This window comes from Lotus japonicus, chromosome 2, assembly GCF_012489685.1.
Source record: "Lotus japonicus ecotype B-129 chromosome 2, LjGifu_v1.2".
Classification (NCBI taxonomy): domain Eukaryota; kingdom Viridiplantae; phylum Streptophyta; class Magnoliopsida; order Fabales; family Fabaceae; genus Lotus; species Lotus japonicus.
Genome location: NC_080042.1, coordinates 57,263,549 through 57,271,569, shown reverse-complemented (window position 1 = coordinate 57,271,569; position 8,021 = coordinate 57,263,549).

Here is an 8,021-nt window from a genome sequence, read left to right as displayed (position 1 = left end):
AACCTTCCTTTCAGTAAAGGAAACTTTTGCTGCCGCAAGGATCCCCGGTAGCTTTTCGTGTATGAATCAGTAGGCGCTGGTGTTGCATCCGCTGCTCGGATCTCTGCATCCTGTCGCTCCAAGCGGTCAATGACATCGCAAATCAGCCATGTGTAACGCCCCGATTTCTCGAGTGTTACACAGTAACTAATTAACCAATTTTCATAAAGAGTTTTCGTCGATTCACTTATTAATCTTGAATTAATGATAAAAGTTCAATTTTACAAAATTCTCGAAACTTAACCATTTCAAACTTGTGGAAATAAACATCAACCTAAACCTCAAACTTTATTAATCATTGAAAAGAGTATGAAATAAATATCCGGAAGAAAACTTCAAAGTAAATTACATCAAGTTAAACTATCTCAACTAAAATAAAGTAATGGTTCAATACTTCCAAAACTCGGTACTCTCAACCCAAAAGAAAAATGGATGTCTCACAACCCAACCATATCCTTGGCCCCTTCCTCTTTATCTTCTTCCTCTTCATCAGAAGTGTAGTCGTCATCAGAAGTGTAGTCGTCATCTGTAGTGGCTCGTCACGTAGCATCAACTCCCAAGAATGAGTCGTCGCCATTTTCTTCACGACTATCTACCCCCCCAAATAAACACATAGCAAACAAGCAGGGTCAGGTCCAACAAAAAGAATGATAATGACAAAATCAACAACAACATAATATAAGTACATTATATGTCTTTTATGGGAAAGAGTCAGTTACTAACGGAATCTCACTTCACACAACCCACCAAAACTTCCATGGCCATCTTCGTGCTTCCGCAGAGGCACGGTTATCATGGTGACCGCAGTCAACCAAATCACGTGGAGCCGCAATGATCCACAAAAGTTCACGGTGACCGCAGTCAACCAAATCACGTGAAGCCACACCGGCCCACAAGGTTCACGGGAGACCGCAGTCAACCCAAATAACTCCCTCGCGTGCAAGGTACCATCGTTCTCATGGATCATAGTCTACCTGACCTATGTCCAAATTATTCACATTTACTTGCAAGCGAGTTTATTACACTTTTCTCTTTGTTAAGTCTCTAAAGTCAATCCTAGAGTCTTATCATACTCTTTATACAACAACCTTCACAACACAACATTCACAGGTTACAAGGGAATTACGGCTAGGTGAGCGACCCTTGAACCATTAACTGAGAAAATAAATATAATCCACGTAAAGGAACGCAAGAACATTCACTCATGCATAATATATCATCGCAACTTCAACATATTGACAGCAGAAGCAACTTTCACAAAAATAGAGCCACAGAATGCATCTTTCAACCAAAAATCACGTATGATACCTTTCTAGAAAGCTATTTTAAATATCTACAACTCTCTAGTTACACAGTTGTTCATTTGAGTCCCAGAATTAGGTGATATTAGGCCTTAAAGCTAACTGTCCGGAACAGGAAAAACAGCAGGTGTGACAGTTACTAAACACGACCCCCAGATCACATTACTAAACCAAAAATTATGATTTTTATATGTCTGGAAAGATATTTCGAAAATCTACAACTTTCATTTTAATCACTTTTTCATTTGATAACCATAAACACGTAAAAAGGGGCTCTGAAGTCCGCTGTCCAGTACAGGAAACTGGCAGCGAAACTCCCATGGCTCTATGGTTTTCAAAAATAATTTTCCTTCCTTCCCCTTTGATCATGGCAATCTTGGTACAGCCCCAACAACCCAAATATCCACTCAAAATTTCAGAACCAAACATTTAGCAAGGATCATGCTATAACAAGTGCAAAATAGCACAAAACTTAACAAATACCATGGCAACTCACATAAAATCATAGATTCAGATCATAAACAACGTTTGAGGATCATATTCATGGCTATTCAAGAGAAAAATTCCAGCAAGCAAGCATGTACAGGAAATCATGCAAAAACAGTCCAAAACTCAAGTTGTTTCTCATGGCAATTCATGGCATATTCCCTAAAGAACCTACCCATTCCTAGAACCAGCCCTTACCTTGGGTTAATGGCCTGAAAAGAAAGAAAAGATGAAGATTCAAGATCAAAAGGCTTGCTGTCCACGTCCTTCTTCTCCCCCTCTTCGCGGTTCCCTTTCCTCTCGCAGCTCCTCCTTCACGCGCAAGGTGTTATGGGTGGTGATGGTGGCCGGCGGTGGCTTGGATGGTGGTGGTTCTTGGAGCAAGATGAAGGAGATGAGGGTGTGTTTACGTGATTAGCTTCTGTTTTTCTGAAGTATGAAAGAAAGAAAGAGAAATTGATTTTTCTCTCCCCTTTTACTTACAAAACTGGCGGTCAAGGGAAAATAGTGGGCTAGGGTTGTGGTTTTTGGGTTTAATGCTGATTTAAGTCAGAGGGGACAGGGTTTAATTGGTACTAATCACTCTTTACTTCAGAAAAAAAGTCAGAATCTTCCTCCCTTTTCCCTTTGCAAGGCTGCGGCATCACCACTAATGGGCTAGGATTTTCATAGCCCTAGCTCCTTCCTTCTCATCCAAGTCACTTGGCCCATTTAGCCTCTTCTTAATCTCCTGATCATGATCTCATAAGTTCACTAACCAACCCAAATAACGCATTAACCAAGGCTTAAGCCCAAAGTTTTAAGTTAGAGCTCGTAAGGTCTGGGCAGCTGGACCTTTGCTCACTAAAACGGGGATATCTGAAGCTACAGATATCGGATTGACTCGAAAACACTTGGAGAATTTTCTAGACTTGAAGGGCTACAACTCTCATGAAGGAAGTTTTCCCAAATGAAGTCGTTAAGACCCTCTAAAAATTTACACAAGTTGACAGTTCTAATCTGCCAGTTATCAAGCATTAGCTAAAACTTCAATTTTATTCAAACTTTCATAAAATTGTTCCAAATTGAACTTAGGGCCTTACACCATGCGTGCCTCTTGAAACTCTTGACAAGGAAGCCAAAGACCCTGCCCTCCCCCCGTGCTGCCTCATGCTCGTGCGGTATTGCCGCGGATTGCTTACACGCTCCAAACCTCCTCCATGTGACCGACGATGCTCCTCCATTGAGCTTTGCTAGTGAACCAAAGAACGCGAATGGAAAATCCTGAAAACAGAAGAAAATCGCACAGAAAATCGAGCTTCACTCAACTGAATCACGATCCACATAGTCCAGGAGTCGAAATCTACCGTTCCCCACAGACGGCGCCAAATGTTCTATCCAAGAACATACAACAGGGGTGCAGTACCCAAAGTGTGAGGAAAGTGATGTGAATGCTTAGAGAGAGAGGTTCTAACAGCTAGTGAGAGAAAGAATAACTGAATTTCAATCTTGTTATTTCACAAATGAGCCAAGAGTCTCTTACAATTGGTTACCGTCCCCTATTTATAGGTGTGGAGTTAGGCTTGGCACCTCTAATGTTCCTTAATGGGCCAGTTGGGCCTCGGAGAGGGAGGCCCAAGTCTTAGGGGCGCTCCTCGGCCGAGGCCGACGCTCCTGGGCGAGGGACCCCAGGGTCTCGCCCAGTCCAGATGGTTGACATTAAATTGTAATTATTAGCGTCGATCATATAAGACGACGATACTATTACAGTGTCAGGATTGACCATGGTCAATACTAACCTTATTGAGACAAAAAATTGTTTCTCGAGTGAATAATTTGTTGTGTTTCTCCCCAATTCTCATATCTTGATTTTTAATGAAAGAAACAGTTTAATCCTTAAGGAGTGTTTGGGATAACACTCGGATAAAACTCTCGAGGACAGTAAATCTAATTCATGACTCAGTCTATTGCTATTGTTCCAATTCAATTGTGCTAAGCGTTTTCCTTCAAGTTATTCCAAAAATATCGAGAGTTTTATTATCATGGAGAACGTTGACCACAACTATACCAACCCGGCTGGCCTAACTCTATCCAAGTGTCCACAGTAGTTGCAACCCATATTCCTCCGTATGCAAAGTCATTCGAACTACCAAATTAATCATAACATTAGTTATTTCGAGTTAGGATTAGTTGTCTACGTACGTACAATGTCTACTGATAGTTCATCTGAAAGTGTAAAATGTTTTTCGAAGTAATGATAAATATGGATCCATAGGGATTATGTGCTACGTAGTAATATCACTAGCGGGACGTTTTTTGAATTTTTCAAAAGTGATATTTATGTTTAAATAAAGAAAAACAATAATGAAACGATAAAAGATGTTTCACGGAGATTAACAAAGAAGAAAACGTCTTTGAAAAATGAGTTCAATTGATTTACAACTTTTTATCAACCAATATTCTCTTATAAGGTGAAATAAATATTTAAGATGCTGATAAGAGTTATTACTTACTAATGTCTTAATCAAACAATATACTCATTGAAATTGTAGCTTTAATGTCTTAAGTCCCAGTGGTCTCAAAAGGAGCTAGCATTATAAGACAAACCTACTCGATAAGACATTCTCAAACTATGTTCCTTACTCAAGAAGTTCATGTCCTAGTTAATTGATAGAATCACAAATTGTCACTCAAGAAACCCAAATAGTTCCTACCTAGGTAATTATATCATAGTGGTGAGTATCCCGAGTAGTCACTCAGTTTGGATCTTCTTTCCTACTCAAGATATTCGTACCTAAGGTGAGTTTATCTTATTGTCACTTAGAACCTAAACCTAGTCAAAGAAAATCCTTTCTTAAGATCACTAATGCACCCCTTGTGGCTTAACTTGCAACTTGCTTAACTCTCTTTTATTATTTTTTGGCTTTAGCACCTCTTATGCTAATTTTAAATACAATTATTTCTCATATTAAAAAACAAAAAATGACTGCTCCAAGGATGGTTCCTCTCATAAACTAGATTCATACCAACTTCTTAATTGTCATGCAAATTTTAAGAATCATCATATAGCTAATAGATACATGAATGCACAAAGAGAATCAACAAACCTAGACCTTCATCCTATAGCCAATAGATCCATGAACCATACACAAATTTGTTTCAAGAGCACGAATATGATTGAATATTACTCATTAGCCCTTCACCGCCTCTTCATCTAGACAATCATAGACCAAGTTTTCTCATTTAAAATGAAATGTGAACAAAACATTTTCCTTTTTATAATGTGAAGTGGTTGTGAAGTGATTATTTCCGCACACCACTCACTCCACATCACTTTTTTTAAAAGCAAAAATCCAATTATCTAATGCTTATTCGCTACCTCCACGTTAGGCTCCGTCAAGACTTTTGGTCCCTCGCCATTTTTCCATCAAAAAACTAATGTTTCTGAGGAGTAATGATATATACACACCTCCCTTTTTAAACACTTCATTTCCACCTATTTTTATTTCTATCTCTCTCCTCTTATCATCTATCACATCTCATACTTTCTCTCTCTTACTTTTTCTTTTCTTCCTATCTCTCTCTTCCTTCCACCTCTACACACCTCTAAGAGAGGTGTGTAGGTAACATTATTCGTTTCTGAGGGTAAATATGTAATTCTGCCAAAATAGTTAATTAAAATATTAAAAAAATTAAAACCAGAAAAATATCCCTCTCTTCATCATCTTCATCACCCTTCCTAGAAAAGTGAACAAGAACAGAAAAGTTTAGCTTCTTGATTAAAGATTAATAGATTATCATCAAAGTGAAAACATGATTACAATAATTACACGAATTAACAAACACACAACCTCCTATAAAAAATTCAACCAGATTCATCATTGACAAGCTAGATTCATCAAAGGGAAGCAAAAAACTTCATCTAAGCCAAAACAAAAAATGACCCTAACAAGGGACCAGAACCAATTACAAGAAAAACAAAACACCAGAAACTAGTATCAGGATCAGAACCAGCAAACCAGAAAAAAAAAAAAAAACTCAGATTTCTTAATCTTCATCTCCTCTAGACTCTCAAAATAAACCTAAATAGAAAATCCAGAGTAACACAATTTATACAGAGTAACACTAAATAATAGTGATGACCTTGGGGTATACTAGTCTTTTGAGTCTTTTATTTTCTTTGTTTCAACTTATTTTGAGTCATTTGTAGCTTTTTTAGTATTTTTGAGTCTTTTTTGTTGCATTTATGCATTTGCATATTTAGATTAGTTTCTATTTTATTTTAGTGTTGATTTTTTTAGTTTTAAGTAGGTTTTTATTTTTATTGGATACTTGGTTAGAGTTAAGGTTACAATTGTTTAGTTTATGAGAGTGTTAATTACTTTGAGAGTTATGTTTGCAAATTATGAGAGAAGTTGATGAGTTGTTAATGATTAATGGTGGTTTCATGAGTTACATTTGTGCCTTGATGGTTTTTATGTTAGATGCTGCAGGATCAAGGAACAAAACTGAAGAAAAAGGAAGTTGAAGTTTCACCAGCACCCCAGGGCATATATGCGCTGGATAGCTAGGGCACGTGCGCCTGACCTTCTATTCACGCGTGGAAAACTCATAAGTACATATGGAATATGCCCTAGGTGTCCAGGGCACGTGCGCTGGAAATCTGTCTCTCACGTGATTGTCTTGCCTTTTACTAGGGCATAGGCACTGGGAAAGCTGGGGCACGAGCGCTGGACCTCAGTTTAATTTATTATAAATAGAGAAAATTTTCAATTGAGTTCATATCCCATATTTTATGAACTTAGTCTTGATGCATTGTTTCTTAGAGTTTGTGAGAAGTTCTCTAGAGATGAAAGGTCTGCTTGGCGGAGAGGAAGGTTGAGCCCTTGGAGGTGGGTGCTTGAGCTCCATGGAGGAAGGTGACAGCTCCTCCGAAAGGCCATGTCTCCAATCTACCTTGGACTTCGCCTTTCCTCTCTTTCCTTCTATGTAGGTTGTTTTTGTTTTTGTGATGTAATTTGATTCACTCTTGTTCATTATGCTTTTATACAATTATAATTATGGATTTTCTTTGTTTGGAGTTCCTTTCCATGTTTAATTCTTCTTTTGGTCAATTGGTATTATAAGAGCTTCAATGAATTATAAACATCTTGGAAGATTGATATGAGTTGTTGTATGCTTAGTTCATAGAAAGGGGAGAGACACTTATGTCTTACGTTTGTTAATTCTCTTTGTGCTTCATAGAAAGAGGAGAGACACTGAAAGAGTATGAAACATGCGTCTGAAAAAACCCAAGTAAATTACATCAAATTTAACTATTCAAAACGAAAAGCAAAAGAAATAGTTCAATGACCAACTCGGTACTCTCAACCCCAAAAGAAAGTGAATGTCTCTCAACCCAGCCTACTCCTTAGCCTCTTCGTCTTCCTCTTCTTCTTCTGTTGTGTAGTCATCGTCAGGCAGTGACTCATTGGTGAACTCCCTGAACAGATGATTCCTCAAACCTCGATAGATTTGACCCTTCTCCTGATAGTACTGATCAACTCCCAGTCGAAAGAAACTCTAGGCCTTCCACTCGTCTTCATCTGGGTTCTCCATGTTCCAGGACTCTCCTTGTAGTGGTGGAAGTTCCTCCTCCTCCACCTCAGCCTTCGGTAGGTCCTCGGGTTCCACTGGGGGTTCACTCTTCGCCACAGACATCTCTTCAGATGGATCTGACTCCAACTCCGACCCCTGGTTAGAAGATTGCTCGGACTCCACTTTAGGCGTCTGGAAACGAAAGGGCGCGAATGGTAGTTCTACCCTTCCCGTAAGCATCTGAGACTCGATCCACTCTCCTTTCTTGTCAGCGCACCGGAGAGTAGCATTGTCGACGTATATCCGGCGGACCTGGTCTGCGTCGGACACCCACGCCTCGTCCATGTATTCTTCACTGAGAATCAACTCCCAAGAACGCACCGCACTCTTGGACACATCATCTGCCCCCCCCCCCCCCCAGAACAAACATATAACACATAATAAAGGGCCTGTTCCAATGCAAAATTACAAATAAACAGTTCATGGTAAACATACAATGGAATATCAGTCTCGTATTCTTATAACTATAGTTAGCAACCCTAAGGTTTGGTTAGGCTAACGTCCTCACCTTCACACCACCACCTCAACACCTTGGATCCAATCTTGATCATCCGCAGATGAACAACACAAGGGGACCAC